Source organism: Crocodylus siamensis, chromosome 1 (assembly GCF_052110815.1).
Source record: "Crocodylus siamensis isolate JL-2025a chromosome 1, ASM5211081v1, whole genome shotgun sequence".
In the NCBI taxonomy this organism is placed as follows: Eukaryota; Metazoa; Chordata; order Crocodylia; family Crocodylidae; genus Crocodylus; species Crocodylus siamensis.
The window spans coordinates 178,657,193-178,670,884 of NC_143395.1; the positions used below are offsets into that span (position 1 = coordinate 178,657,193).

General features: G+C 38.6%; 1 long non-coding RNA gene across 1 annotated transcript in view; it reads left to right on the forward strand.

The window, feature by feature from the left end:
• LOC149873708 (uncharacterized) overlaps positions 1-13,692 on the forward strand; it is a 725,387-nt gene that overhangs the window by 209,432 nt on the left and 502,263 nt on the right. The window contains exon 2 of the long non-coding RNA XR_016442736.1: positions 11,526-11,586. This is a non-coding gene — a long non-coding RNA (uncharacterized LOC149873708). The remainder of the gene's footprint in view (positions 1-11,525; positions 11,587-13,692) is intronic.

The following is a 13,692-nucleotide window of genomic DNA, read 5'->3' on the forward strand; positions in this document are numbered from 1 at the left end:
CAGCGTTAATTCTGGCTGGATTACAAAAATTAAGAATTATTAATATTAGATTTTTATGATATTTAGAAATATGTGTACTGCATTCACCCTGCCCCATCCTACTTTATGAGATTTTTGCAAATCAGAAACTTCTCTGCAGTATTGTTCAATTTCAGTAGCAAGTTTAAGTAATATCTCTGCATTAACTTTAGTAATATTGCTAACAGAAGTGAATGGTGAGAGGTAGAGTTAAATAAAAATGGTCTATATTTGAAATACAGAATCCATGGGGGAAAGAGAGAGAGAGATTATGCAAAAAGACAATCCATTGTGTCTTCACCTTGTGGCTTCTATACCAGTATTTTGTGTGTGCACATGTGTAAATGCAAGAGTATGGAGACACTTCTTAACAACACAAGAATATATGCTTTAGAAAAAGCACAGCTGTACCTCTTAAAATAGATAGAATCTTTTTTTAGGGAGAAATGCAGGTATGAGAAATATTAGGTGTTAGAGAAATAAATATACTTTTCAATAATCTAAGTGTAAACAAATGGAACATTTTTCAGGGACATGATTCACTATTTTGAGATCATTTGCATCTGATTTTCTCTTATGTGTAGTCTTGTTTTCTAAATTTTTTTGAGGGGGAGAAAAAGAATGTTGTTCCCAGGGAAAAAAAAGGAAACAAAATGACTGATTATATTTTGCAAAGCTATGCAGATGCTAAATTTAGTTAAACTGTAAAAATGGTATCTTTTTTGCAGTCCTGAAAATACCTACTCAGCTATCAAATGGACTAGATCCTCAGTTGATGTAAAACTGATGTTGTTCTGATACAGTTGATTGACCTGCATATGTAGCCCTGAATTTTCTAATTCTTACAATATATGTAATGTGAATTTGATTTCACCATTAAACAACACCAAAAAAAAGATGGTAAGAAAACTCTATAACATCTATAAAGCAGTTTTTTGTTATAGGACTCTCTCTTTATTTTCATTAAATATGTTTCTTAGAAAGTTGGTGGCCCATTCTGAAATGTTGAACCATTTCTTTATTGTATATTTAATGATTCTCAATAGCGTGAATGGGTCCCTTTCTCTGAACATTTTGAATCCTTTGAAAACACTTTCTGCCATGCCGTTATTTATAGAAATTCGACTCAATTAAAAAAAAAGTCCTTTTCCCTTGCAGGTATATGCATCATTTATACTCTAGCTTCATTATATTCTGTACTGTATAAACTCCTGTAGGAGACTAGTTATGTAACATTGTTATGTCATTACATTTACATGTATTAACATCCTTGCAGAATCATATTCATTGCAACAAGAGGTTCATTATCAGGACCAAAAATGCTTAACTTGGGAAACGGCTAGAATAAATGAGACACATTTTTTAGGCTGATATTGTTGATATGCAGTTCTATATTATGTGCAGTGATGAGCTGGGATTAGCCAATCCCAAATGACAGGTATAAATGTGATAGAAGTAGTTTACTCAAACTTGTTTCTTCAGTTACTAAATTGGAATTGGAATAATCAGCATTAAATTTACAACAACAAATGGAGCAATGCCTATTTACACTGGCTGAGGAGCTGGCCATAGGTACTGATTTCTACTCTACACACTCAACAATGTCTTGGCAGAGGTGGCATGATGCACGTCATTTACTGTTTTAAATAAATCTGTTTGAGAGAGAAATATGATGGATTAAGAAAATGCATTGTTCCCCATGCTATTTTCAGAAATGCATCTTTTTTTGATATACTCCCAGTTGCCGCCTCCTTTACATCCAAAGCAGTTAAGGCACAACAGTTTGGGATTTCGTCTTGGCTCCACTGAGTATGGGCCATGACCAAGTTCTGTTGTAAGGAGATATAGTTCTGCTGACCAACTCTGGAAAACTTGTTATTTTTAGAAATGGTTAGTATTCAAGTTAAACTAAGTTAAGGAGTTTTGTGGGTGATATCTTCTATGCACCAACTGCATGGTGGGGATAACCTGAAAGTTTGTCTAAATCTATAACAAGTACCTTTCTTTAGGTCTCTGTGAAAGAAGCAGACCGAGTAGAACTAAATAGCAGATGTAACCAAGAGTTAAAATGTAATTACCAAAAAATACCTTGAGCCTCAGATACTGTTAAAAAAGTTAAATATCTCTGTTGCTTCAGAATAGTGTCAATATATGATTATTTGAGGAATAGAAATCCAAAAGACAATGAACACTGAAATTGCATAGTATTAGAATTATAGGGCTGGGAGGGACCTCCAGAGGTCTTCTAATCCAATCCCCTGCTAAAGGCAGGATCTTCCCTATCCAAACCATCTGATACAAATCCATTGTCTAACCTGTTAGTCAAAACTACACAGTCAACCCTGACAAAGCCATGAGGCATAACACCCTAATGTGGCACAAGTCAGTCAGGGGAACAACAGTAGCTTCTGCAAGGGTTGCTAAAATAAGCTCCAGAGAGCGAAGGGCATGCCCCAGCCACAGAGGAAGTAAACCCCCCTCAGAGTCTGTACCTTTCTGACCATCAGGTAAAATTCCTTCTTGACTCCAGATATGGCAGTCGGTCTGACCCATTAACAGGAATGTGCATTTCCTCGGGGACGACCAGGAGCAGCACATATTTGTGCTGCTGTTAGCTGTTCCTTGGCACACCCCAGCACACACACTCTGATGCACAGCAAATTGCCCCATGTAGGGTAGGGGAGGCTGGGGCAACCACCTGGGCTTAACTGGAGTTCTCGGGGCCTCCCAGCCAGGCTCCCATTTCAGGGAGCACATGCTGCAGCCAAGTGTGCCATGCTGCTTTTTTTTTTTGTCACATGTTTTTTTTTTTTACACTGGGATCTTCTATTGTCAAAAAATCAGCCTTGCTTCAAATTAGCAGTGTGGCAAATGCGTGCACCTGTGCACATGTAGTTTGTAGTGCTGCGGACAGGTTTGTGGTGTTGCAAACCACACATGCATGCTCATGGGGATACACCCTAAGTCCCGTTAGGAGCATTGGCACACCCAGGTCAAAATCTCCAGCCTTCACTGCAGCCAACCTCCAGTGCTTCTAAGGATAGCAAAAAAAATACCCCAAACAAAACAAACAACAATAAATCCTTGACGTAGCAACAACAAGAAAAAATATCCTTCCCAGTCCTGTGCTGTAACCAGCAAGCCCAGAAGCATTGGAAATCCCCATAGTAAGGCATGGGCTAGGCATACTTTTCATTGGATAAGGCACCTTTTGATGTCTTAGTCTTATTGCCCAACAACGTACTGTTATAATTGTGTTGAAGTCAGTTTAAAAAGAAAAAAATAACACTAAAGGATGAATCAGCCTAAATCTTTCCCAAAACTTGAGTTGGACTTGAAACAAGCATGCTTTTATGCCTGAAAAATATTTCAGATGTACCTCTGTACTGTTTTCTGACCTTGGAGTGTCAGACTCAGATGCATGAAATGAACACAATAGACATTTTTCTTGTTTTAAGTTTTTGTTGTAACTTCTCCTGGTCTTGTTAGATGAGGATCGGGAAGTTCTGGGAATCTCCTGCAAGCTGTGAATCAGGAAACTTCAAGCAATCCGAAGGTTCTGAGGAGTTGGCAGAACTTCATTTTTGTGGCTGCTTTAGAATTTTTAATGTGTTTCATAAATAGTTCAGCATTTTCAGAAGAAAACCTGATGGATTTATGCATTATTTTAAGAATCTTTTCACAAATTTTATAATGTGAAAAAATTCACACATTTGGTGATAGATACTTACCAGCATGGAGTCAGTCTAGTGTGTTGACTTTCTGTAATTACATGCATATGCAAAAAATCAGCTTGCCAGACCAGGAACTGTGACTTCTCCTTTTATGTGGTCTGCAAGCAGACTTGGAGACTCCTGTTTACTCTTCCATTTCCTTTCTTATGGCTTAGCACTGAATACTCTTGAATACGCTCATTTTCATTTTGTGGATTGGTAGGAAGCACAAAATGTTAAATGTTTGCTCACATAGTTTTATATTGCCATCAGAATTTAAGAAAAAGTGTTTTCATACTGTTAAGTCTCACACAATATGAATATTAAATAGGGAATTACTGTTTAGTTTGCTTATGGGCAAATCCTTTCTGGTGTTTCTAATGTCTTTCTCACAGAAGACTTCAAATTGTTCTCTGGTGTTCAGGCAGCATGCACCTGTTTTCTATGTTTAGTGTCTTCTAGGGTTTTGGTGGAAAGTTGCAGCAATTTTGTGTCAGCACAGTTAGGAAGAGACCTGCATATTCTTTTGTGTTTGCTACAGAACAGCAGAGATTGGAGAGGGGAGAAGCTCCCAAAAGATGAGGGAGCAGAAAGACTAGCTGACATCCAACTTGGGAAGGCCCCCCCTTTTTTTTTAAGGATAAGAAAGTATAGAGCTCATTTTGTGGGAGACTGGGAATCTGTAGACCAAGGGTGGGCAAAATATGGCCCATGGACTGGATTCAGCCCACCAGATAGTTTCATCCAGCCCACATGCACTCATCAATTAACTGTACCCCACCCAGCCCCCACACTTCACTCCCACCCTCCTGCATGGGAAGGCCCCAGACCCAGGCAGCACGCACAGTTTCCGGCAGGGTTGCTGCTGCCACTGCTGCAGCCACCAGGAGACCTGCTCAACTTCCCCAGCCTTCAGCATCTCCTGTGTCTCTGGTGCAGCATTTGCTCTGGGCACCAAGTAGGGAAGCTGCAGATGAGTGAGAATGCAGAGCATGGGGCTGGTGGGAGCACGGGGCAGTGGGAGTGCAGAGTTTGGGTGGGCAGGGTGTGGTTTGTGGGGCAGAGAGGTGTGGGGACCCACCATATGCCTACCCCCCCCATAATGCACAGCCCCCATGGCCACAAGCAGCAGCAGTATCAGGCACAGGCACTCTGGGTGCTTGTGGCCTGTGCAGACACTGCCACCTGGAGACACACAGCTCTAGGAGGTTTTGAGAGCTGCACATGGGAGAGGAGCAGAGCCAGGCTGGCCTCATGCCCTCTATTGGGTGAGGCTTACGTGCAGCTCCTGGGATGTGTGCGCCACCGTGGGGAAGCCTCATGCAGTGGACCTGGCAACCTTCCCTGCTGCCACATGCAGCTCATGGGTCTCCGCCAGAAAGCACTTCTGGTGGAGTCCTGTCAGCTACATGTTGCTGCAGGGAGCAGGGAAGGCCACCAACTTTATCATGGTGGGCTTGCCTCCTGTGGCATGCTCATCCTGAGAGCTGCATGTGAGCCCCATGCAATTGGGGTGGGCTGGCCTGGCTCTGCTCCTTGCCCCCATGTGCAGCTCCTGGAACTGGCCAGAGCCATGTGCTGCTGTGTGGCAGTGCCGTCATAGGCCACAAACACCCTGATGGCCTGCCGCCTGATGCTGCTGCCAGTGGCAGTAGGGGCTATACACCATGGGACAGCATGTGCCCACCCCCATACAATCTTCCAACATATACACCCACCGACACCCCCACAAAATACCCTATGCCCCCCCACACTGCCACACTCACTAACCCCACACCTCCCCACAACCCTCCCACATACACCCCCCCAACTGCATGCCACACACTCTTCCTCTCCCCCCACACAGTATACAAGAGTAAGACTTTATTTTTGAGCTGTCATCTCAATATACACTATGCAAAATGCACATAAATTAGGACAAAAATATTGTTTGAAATAAAATTCAAGTATGTAATAGTAGATGTTTGACTTTTAATATATGATTTTTTTTCCCCTTCCAAGTTGGCACCCCTCTCCCAAAAGGACTACTTCCAGGGGCAAGGAGAGGGACTTACGGTGGCAAAGGTCAGGGGTTAGGGAGTGGGCCTTCCAGTCTAAAGATGGCAGCCAGAGAGCAGGGCTACCCCTGAAGCCTTGACAGCTAACCAAAACTCATTAAGTGGCCCTCCAGCCAAAATAATTGCCTGCCCATGCTGTAGACAGTGTTGTAATATGCCTTGTCCTCAGCTATATTTTAATACATGACTGCAGAGTTGTGTTAAGGAGAGAAAAATAGCAAGATACAGCCTTCACTAGCACTTAAATGTACTCTACCAGGTTAGGACCAGATTCTTCCTTTTCTTTCAGCCCTTGCTGACTCTTTGAAATCAAGGGTATTTCATGAAGAGGAGTCATGGTAGAATTTGGGGTTTGTTTTTTTTAGCTATTAATACCACTTTGAAACAGGATATAGTCCCTGGGCACTACTTTGAGGCACCCCATATCAGTGGGCAGTTCTGAAAACCTGAGGGTGAATCCTTGAGTTGTTAGCACACATAAATGATTTCTTGTAGCAAATGCTTTTTAGTACAAGTTCAGCCAAAGCCATATGTAGAGGCTCTAGAATATAGCTACATATGGAAAGACCTGAAAGTGTGAAGGTACATATTTTTAAATCTCTCTCCATTTAGCTGATTTATTCCTTGTTTTGTCATTCTATTTTACACTTTTAAAGTAGTATTTTGTTGAGGTCATATAGATGTCATATAGATTTGCTGGATATAACCTTGCCAGTTATGACAGAAGTGGGGAAGGCAAACACGGCTTCCAAAGTGACGTATGTGGATGTATGCTCGGATAGGAATTTACTGGAATGCTGTGCCAAAGCATCTATTTGATTGTTCCAGATGCAGTATCTGGGTACATAACTAAAACATATAGGCTTGAAAATTGGATCCATAGTTAGGACTATTATTCTGAGAATGGCCTGTTGTAGCATACAGGAGAAAAGAGATGCCTTCAAAGGTACACAGATACATTTGTTTTTATTAAAGGAACAGAGACTGTTGAAAATCAAAAATGCAAATACATCTTTAAAACAAAAAGACTGTGAAAAATTCTACAAGAAGTACATAAAAGAAGCAGGAAACTTCAGAAGGGCATTAAGATACCTTTAGCTTTTTACTTTTAGCTTTCACAAATTGTATTGATGTCCCAGGCTGTGTTGCTCTGCTGTTTTCTGTCCAAAAGAGCAAGGAGATTGGAAATGGAGTGTACAAAGTAACTATGTTTATAAATGCAGTAATACAAATCAGCAGTTTTTATTTTGTGGTCTGGCAGGAAGCACAAAACATTACATGTTTGCTCTCATGGTTTTATATTGCTATTAGAATTTAAGAAAATGGCTCTCATACCATTATGTCTCAGACCATATGAATATTAAATAGTTAATTATTGTTTAGTTTTCTTATGGGCAAATCCTGCCTCTGTAGTTTGAAATGTCCTTTTCACAGTAGACTTCATACTTCTTTCAGTGTACAGGAAGAATGCCTAAGTTTTCAGACCTCTTGAAGGCAGGAATTGATATACTTCAGAATGCAAAGAAAGTAAGCAGCAGGTATCAGTTGAGGTGGTATTGCAGCTAAAAGGAGAGTGTCAGTGGAGGTGGTATTGCAGCTAAAAAGGATTCACTGTGTATTGCATCCTTTCTTTCATGATGGATGTGTGGTGTGTGGGTGCTTTTGCAGGCTTACAGATCCAGGATCAATTGCAATACTTTAGTTGTCAGCCTATGGTGGGTGGGGTTTTATTTATAGATTCCTTGTCCTGTCAAGGATTCTGCAAATTTCATCCATTTGCATTTTTAAATCCAGAAAAGTTTAAGGCATACGTTAGTTAAAAATGATTAGTATGTCTAAAGAAAAAAAGTTTCTTTTCCTGAATTTTCTTTTCAGATATGAACTTTTCTTACTTTATGGATGACAAAAAAATTAACTGAAAACCAAAATAACCCAACATCACCTTATTTTCCATTTTTGTCCCTTTTTGACTACTTTCTCACTGAAAAGAGGGATGAGAGGAAAAACAAGAGAGTCAAGTAAAGAAGTAAACTACAAATGTTTTTGTATTTTGAAAATAAAATGTATTTTGTTCTCTGCCAAAAATGAAACCCCCCTTAATTTTCCATGAAAAAAACATTTTTCCTTCAGTGTTTTTGAATGAAAATACAAGATATTGTAGCTGTCTTAAGTTAAGCTAATCTCTTTCTTACTCTCTCCCTCTCACTCCTCCTGCATGAGTTTGTGTGTGTGTGCAAGTATGTGTGCACACCTGCATACGTTGCTTAACATCTTGTTTTTGATGTTGTACATGGTACCTAGTGTGACAAAGAAATTATTGTCTTTCTTTAGGCAACAGTCAGGTCTTTATTGATAGTACTAACTCTTAGTACTCCTAGTGTTTTGCACGGCACATTAGTAAAGCAAAATGGGTGATATTCTCTGCTTCTTTAAATCACCTTTGTGCCCCATGATCCATGGTAGCTCTGTGGACTAGCAGCCTTCAGCATAATTTAGACAAGACTGAGGGGGTGATTACAGTAACCTGCCCTTAGGTCACCCTATAAGAGACTGAAGCAGGAGTGGATCCAAGGGTGGGGGGTGCAGTATTCCAGTTGTTCCTCCCTCCAACCCCCTGCCCCCCTTAGACTCCTACTCCACTCAAAGTTTAAAACCAACTGCCTGACAGTGGCAGCAGCAGCATTTCTATTCAGGCAGTGCTGATGGAGTCAATTGACTTTTATGGCTTATTATTATGCTTCCTGGTTATTTCTTTCCTCCACACATGTTAATAACCCTCTCTCCTTTTTAATGGTCCTGATGTTTCATTAATCAAGATATCCTTTTTCTGCATTTCTGCTGTAATATCTGATAATATCTCTCTTCTATTTCATAACTCTACACACTGTTTTTGGCTCTAGCTAAAACTGTTAATTTGGGTGTGACAGTGACTGACAGGCAAGTCTTGAATGCATTGTCAAGAAGTTCAAGAAGACTAGATTTTGTTTTATGAGTCTGAATAAGAGATGTACATTTAACTATCATGACTATGCATAATAATACGTTGCCTATTTTTTGCCCAATTTGTTGTGTTTTGAAACTTAATATATTATCTAGCAAATCTAGCACATTCCAATAAAGTTGTATTTGTTTTGGCTTTGATCTTAAACTGAATAGCATAATGCTGGACCCCTAGCATATTCGTAAATCTTCTAGTTTCTCTTTAACAGGAGAAAAATGTCATGTAACGGCGCACCACACCATTTAACACCCACCTTTTCAAAATCCTGTATCTGTCCATGGACAGAGGTGCCTATAATATGCATACTGCTTCATGCTGTGTCCCCATCATGACACGGTATTTCTTGGCAAACCACCTGGTTTAAGTTTTACAAGGGAGGCATCAGAAAGGAGATTGTGGTTATATACAGTGGTTTGTGAGCTGAGGGAATTCTACAAGGCTTTTCATAGCCACACAAATTCTTTGGACAGCTTATCCAGCTGTTGTAACAACGAAGTTTTAAAGATTAGGAGTGCAAAGCCAGGGCCTAAGGCTGAATATTGGGGATCTAGAGTTCTTGGTATCATCTTGTCTTTATATATTAATCAATGATGCTCACATTATTAAAGTGAAGAGGCTTTTATACCAGTCCTCTTATTCTTTGTCATTGGTTGACTTTGTAGTTTTGGAGCATATCTGAATGTTAACAATATACAAAGTGTTCTGCTACAGGGAAGGAACTACCTAATTTTTCTGTATGGCTGAATTTTCCTCCCTCTAGTTATAAAAGAAATATGACAATGAAAACTTGAGTTATTAAGGTAAAGAGTGTATGAAAATATAGGATGTCCTATTCTGTTTCTCTTTCTCATTCTTTTAAGAATGTCACATGTAGGTGTGCCATTTTTTGTTCATAATGCTTAGATATGAGTGATATCTCAGGACATGAAAATAACTTAAATGCTTCAAAGGGTGGAACAATATGTGATACCAGTGCGCCTGGAAACATGGGATTAGATCCCTGAAAAAGTCCAGCAGAGTTCTGACACTGATTTCAGAGGGATGTGGATCTACTGTTACTGCTCTTGAAGCAAAAGAACTAGCATTATTCTTAATTCAATTGCAACAAACATTTTGATTATTCTTGTACAAAGAATTAAAAATTGAGTAGTCTGAATGAGAAAATAAATATGTTACTTGATACTTAAGCTCCAGCACAATGACACCCAATCAGATGACATCCAGAATCTGATTTGTTGTTGTGCACTGTTTTCTTTTTGAAACACATTAAAGTATAAAGAAGTGAATTAAGATTTAGAATTGCAGAACAGGGAACTGAAATCAGTTTGTCACACAAGATTTTTTTATTGACATGTTTAGTTTGTTTTGATGCATGTAATTAAATTCCTAATTATGTGTTTCTGTTGCAATGGTCATGCTTTTATTACATAACTGTTGCAAGTTTTGATCTTACTACTAACAACATTTGTTTAACCTTAGTGAGTGCTAGTTACATATTTCATAATCTGAAAGCTTAGGGAAAATAGTATTGAATGTTATGATTAACTGAATGAAAGGGGTTCAGAGTTCTTTACCATAACTTAAATATGTTTTGTGGCAGGAGATCATAGCAAATTGAAGAATAAAGCAATTGCAGTCATTAGACAATAAATGTTATTACAATATGTTTTAAAGAAACTGAGAAGAAATTCCAGAAAAGCAGAATGATTTTTAATAGGTAGGGGAAAAGTTTAGTTTAGGGTAATGTGAAAGATAAATTTAATCGTTTGTGCCCCGATCGTTCATGTTTGTTTCTGATTTTGTTCTAAAAGCATTTGATTAGGTGATATGCAGTTCAGTCACCTTCTTTTTTTTTTATTTCCTTTTGAGTTTAGGCATAATTTTTGTCAGTATATTTCAATGTATTCATTAATTTTTCTCATTTGTTTATTTTATGCAAACCATAAGAGACATTTTTCTCAGTGAAGATTGCCTCTTTATTTTATTTTGAAATATTTGTATATTTATTTCATTAAATGAGATAATGCTTTTTCTTATTAACATAATTTCCAGTACATTAAACATATTTCTCCACAGACAGAAGAGAGGAATCAAATTAAATGACAGTTAAATCACTTGCAGCAATTTCAACTGTTAAAAGAAATAAGTGTCTCTGTTTTCTTTGTGATCATGAGATGTGCTGTAAAGGGAAATGAAATACTAAAGAAAGGAGGGAAAACATAAAGAAATAATGACTGACTTATTGCAGTAATACCACTGAGAGAAGAAAAATTCAGTACAAATAAAAGGAAAAATAATATAGCGGTTTTGTAAGTTACCAAATTTCATTTCTTATTGATGAGATCAGTGCAAGTCTAATACTAAGTAAACTGCAGAAAAAAAATCAATGCAATAAACTATGGAAGATGAAAGGAAAAATAAATACTTTGCGTTTGGAGGGCTATTATTCTAAATGCCTTTAATTTTTAAATAATTCATATTTCATCCTATTTAGAAAAAAGAAGGGTGGTTTTAGTTTTGGTTCTTTTTTGGTAAACTAACCTTGCACTTAAACTAAAGTATTCACTTAATTGGTTCCTAGCTTTCAAATTGCCTATGCATCGGTGTTGGTGTTGGGTTGCGTTTACCTGAGCATGCATAGCTCTAAACTAAGTAAATAATTGTCTTTTTGGAGTTTTTATAAGCAATTGAAGAACTGAAACAATTAATTGCATTTTCTATTGTTTTAATTTTCAGACTGAAACAACTGCTTAGAAGAAATTATGTTGAATGGAAAGTGAGAATGTGAATTGTTAAGGTAACACTTATATTATCATTTTTCCCTGGTAAGGTTTTCTCTCTGTGGGTGCCCATACTGCTTATAGTAGCAAAACACTTCTTTTTTGTGTGTGTTAGGGTCTTTTTCTTGCAACTTTTAGTAAGGACTCTAGAACTGAATCCTGTTTTCCTTTGATTGCCCTTTCTGCTTACTCTTGGGGGTGATGGTTTATATCCTTAGTACTTATGCACAAAGATGAAGTAGATGGGGAAGAATCATAATGGATGTAAACGGAACAGGAAGCAAAACTATTTGGTGAGGAGAAGGCATGCTGTCAGCTCAATGCTGTAGAAGGAACTAGTTCCATGTAGACATCAAAACTGAACAATGCTTCTACTTTTAAATTAACAGTGAAGAAAAGGTCATGGTGATAACCATGCTTTCCCTGAAAATGAATACAGAAGTTAAGTGAAACGTCAAAGCTGCTGGTGTTTCTGTTGAATTTTCTGGAACAGGAGGGCAGTGTCTCCCTGTCCAGTGGATGACATACATGTCCTATCTAATATTGATGCAGGATTTTTGTGGGTAATACCTTTTATTGGACTTAACTGAAAGGTTAACCAATAAAACATGGTCCAGTAACAGGTAATATCCTCAAAAATAATTTCCTGGACCATCATAGCTACATCACACCAATGCTGTTATCAAAGTAAGACCTTAAGCCTTAATTCTGCAAAAATTTTAAGAACATGTTTAGGTTCATGCACATGGATTGTTCTTCTGAAGTATAAGGGACAACTTTTGTACATGGTGTTGCCAGGTTAGAGACCTTTAGACTTGAGTTGTTTAAAATATTAATGAAGGACCATCATATTTCATTTTTCTGAATGGAACATACTAATAAAATAAAAAAGTCCATAATCTATGTCTGATTATTATCCAGTAATCCAATAAAATATTATTGCTTTTTTGTCACCTGATATTATTGTGTTGGTGGAACAATGGGTCTGCTTGTTCATTGCCCATAATAACAATGGGTATATGGAAATGTTACACTTAGATTGACCTAACTAGGGTTAGGTCAATTGAAATGCTGATGTGTACAGATGTTCCAGGAGATTGGCTCAGGCAAAAAAAATGGCTGGCCTTATCTAACTTAGCTGGCCTAAGGAAGTGAACTGGGTTAGATCAGTAACACATTAGCTCAGTCTACACAATGTGTACACGTTGAGAGCAAAGCCCTGGGGCTGGGAAGGCCCAGCTACTTCTCCCAGTCCGAGAGCTATGCTATTCCTACCCAACCCTGACCAGGCTATTTTTTAGCCTCCCCCTTCCCCATGCCTCAGTCATGCTTGCAGATCCACCAACGCCCCCAGCAGACCCACCAGCCACCCTGATGAGGTTCCTGGCACAGCTTTTGGAATAGGTGAACATGTGCACATGCTATGCCTGATCCACAGTCACACAGCTTAAAGACATGAGCACAGATTGTGTACTGGAAATATGTGTACGTATCCAGTGGCTATAGAAGATCCCCTTTCTTCATGCTAGTTGTTTCATGTTTTCCGTAGAAATTACACAATTTACATTCTCTACCTTATCTCCCAAGGTAGAATAATCAAATAGACTGGTTACATTTCTCACCTGAGCAGCTATCAAGTTCTGCAATTATTTGGAAACAAGGTGTTAAGGAAATGTTTGTAGAAGTCAGTGTGTAAGAAAAAGTGCAAGAACAGAAATGATTTTTTAAATAGTTTGTTTTTTAAAAGAAAAATAGCAATCTTCCAACAAGTCATACTTAGTACATCTACAGTGTTAATTTTTCTCTTCAAAGTTGTTGACAAATTCCAATTAGGGCGGTATGCAACTAGGGAAAAGTAACTGGAGGCAGAGATGTTACTTTATGTTATGTTACTTGTTCAAGGCCACAGAGAAAGTTAGTGTCATTGTTTGTAACAGAATTCAGGAATCCTTGCCTTATGGATCACTATATCACCCCCTCTCTCACTTCGAGGGTATTCTTCGCACACTGTCTGAGATTGCTTAACCTGTTTAACAAGTTTTTGACTAGGCCATTAACAAGGCCTGGTTGTGGGTCTGCTGCATCATTATACTGTATTATTCCAAGAAGGCTGAAAAACTTGA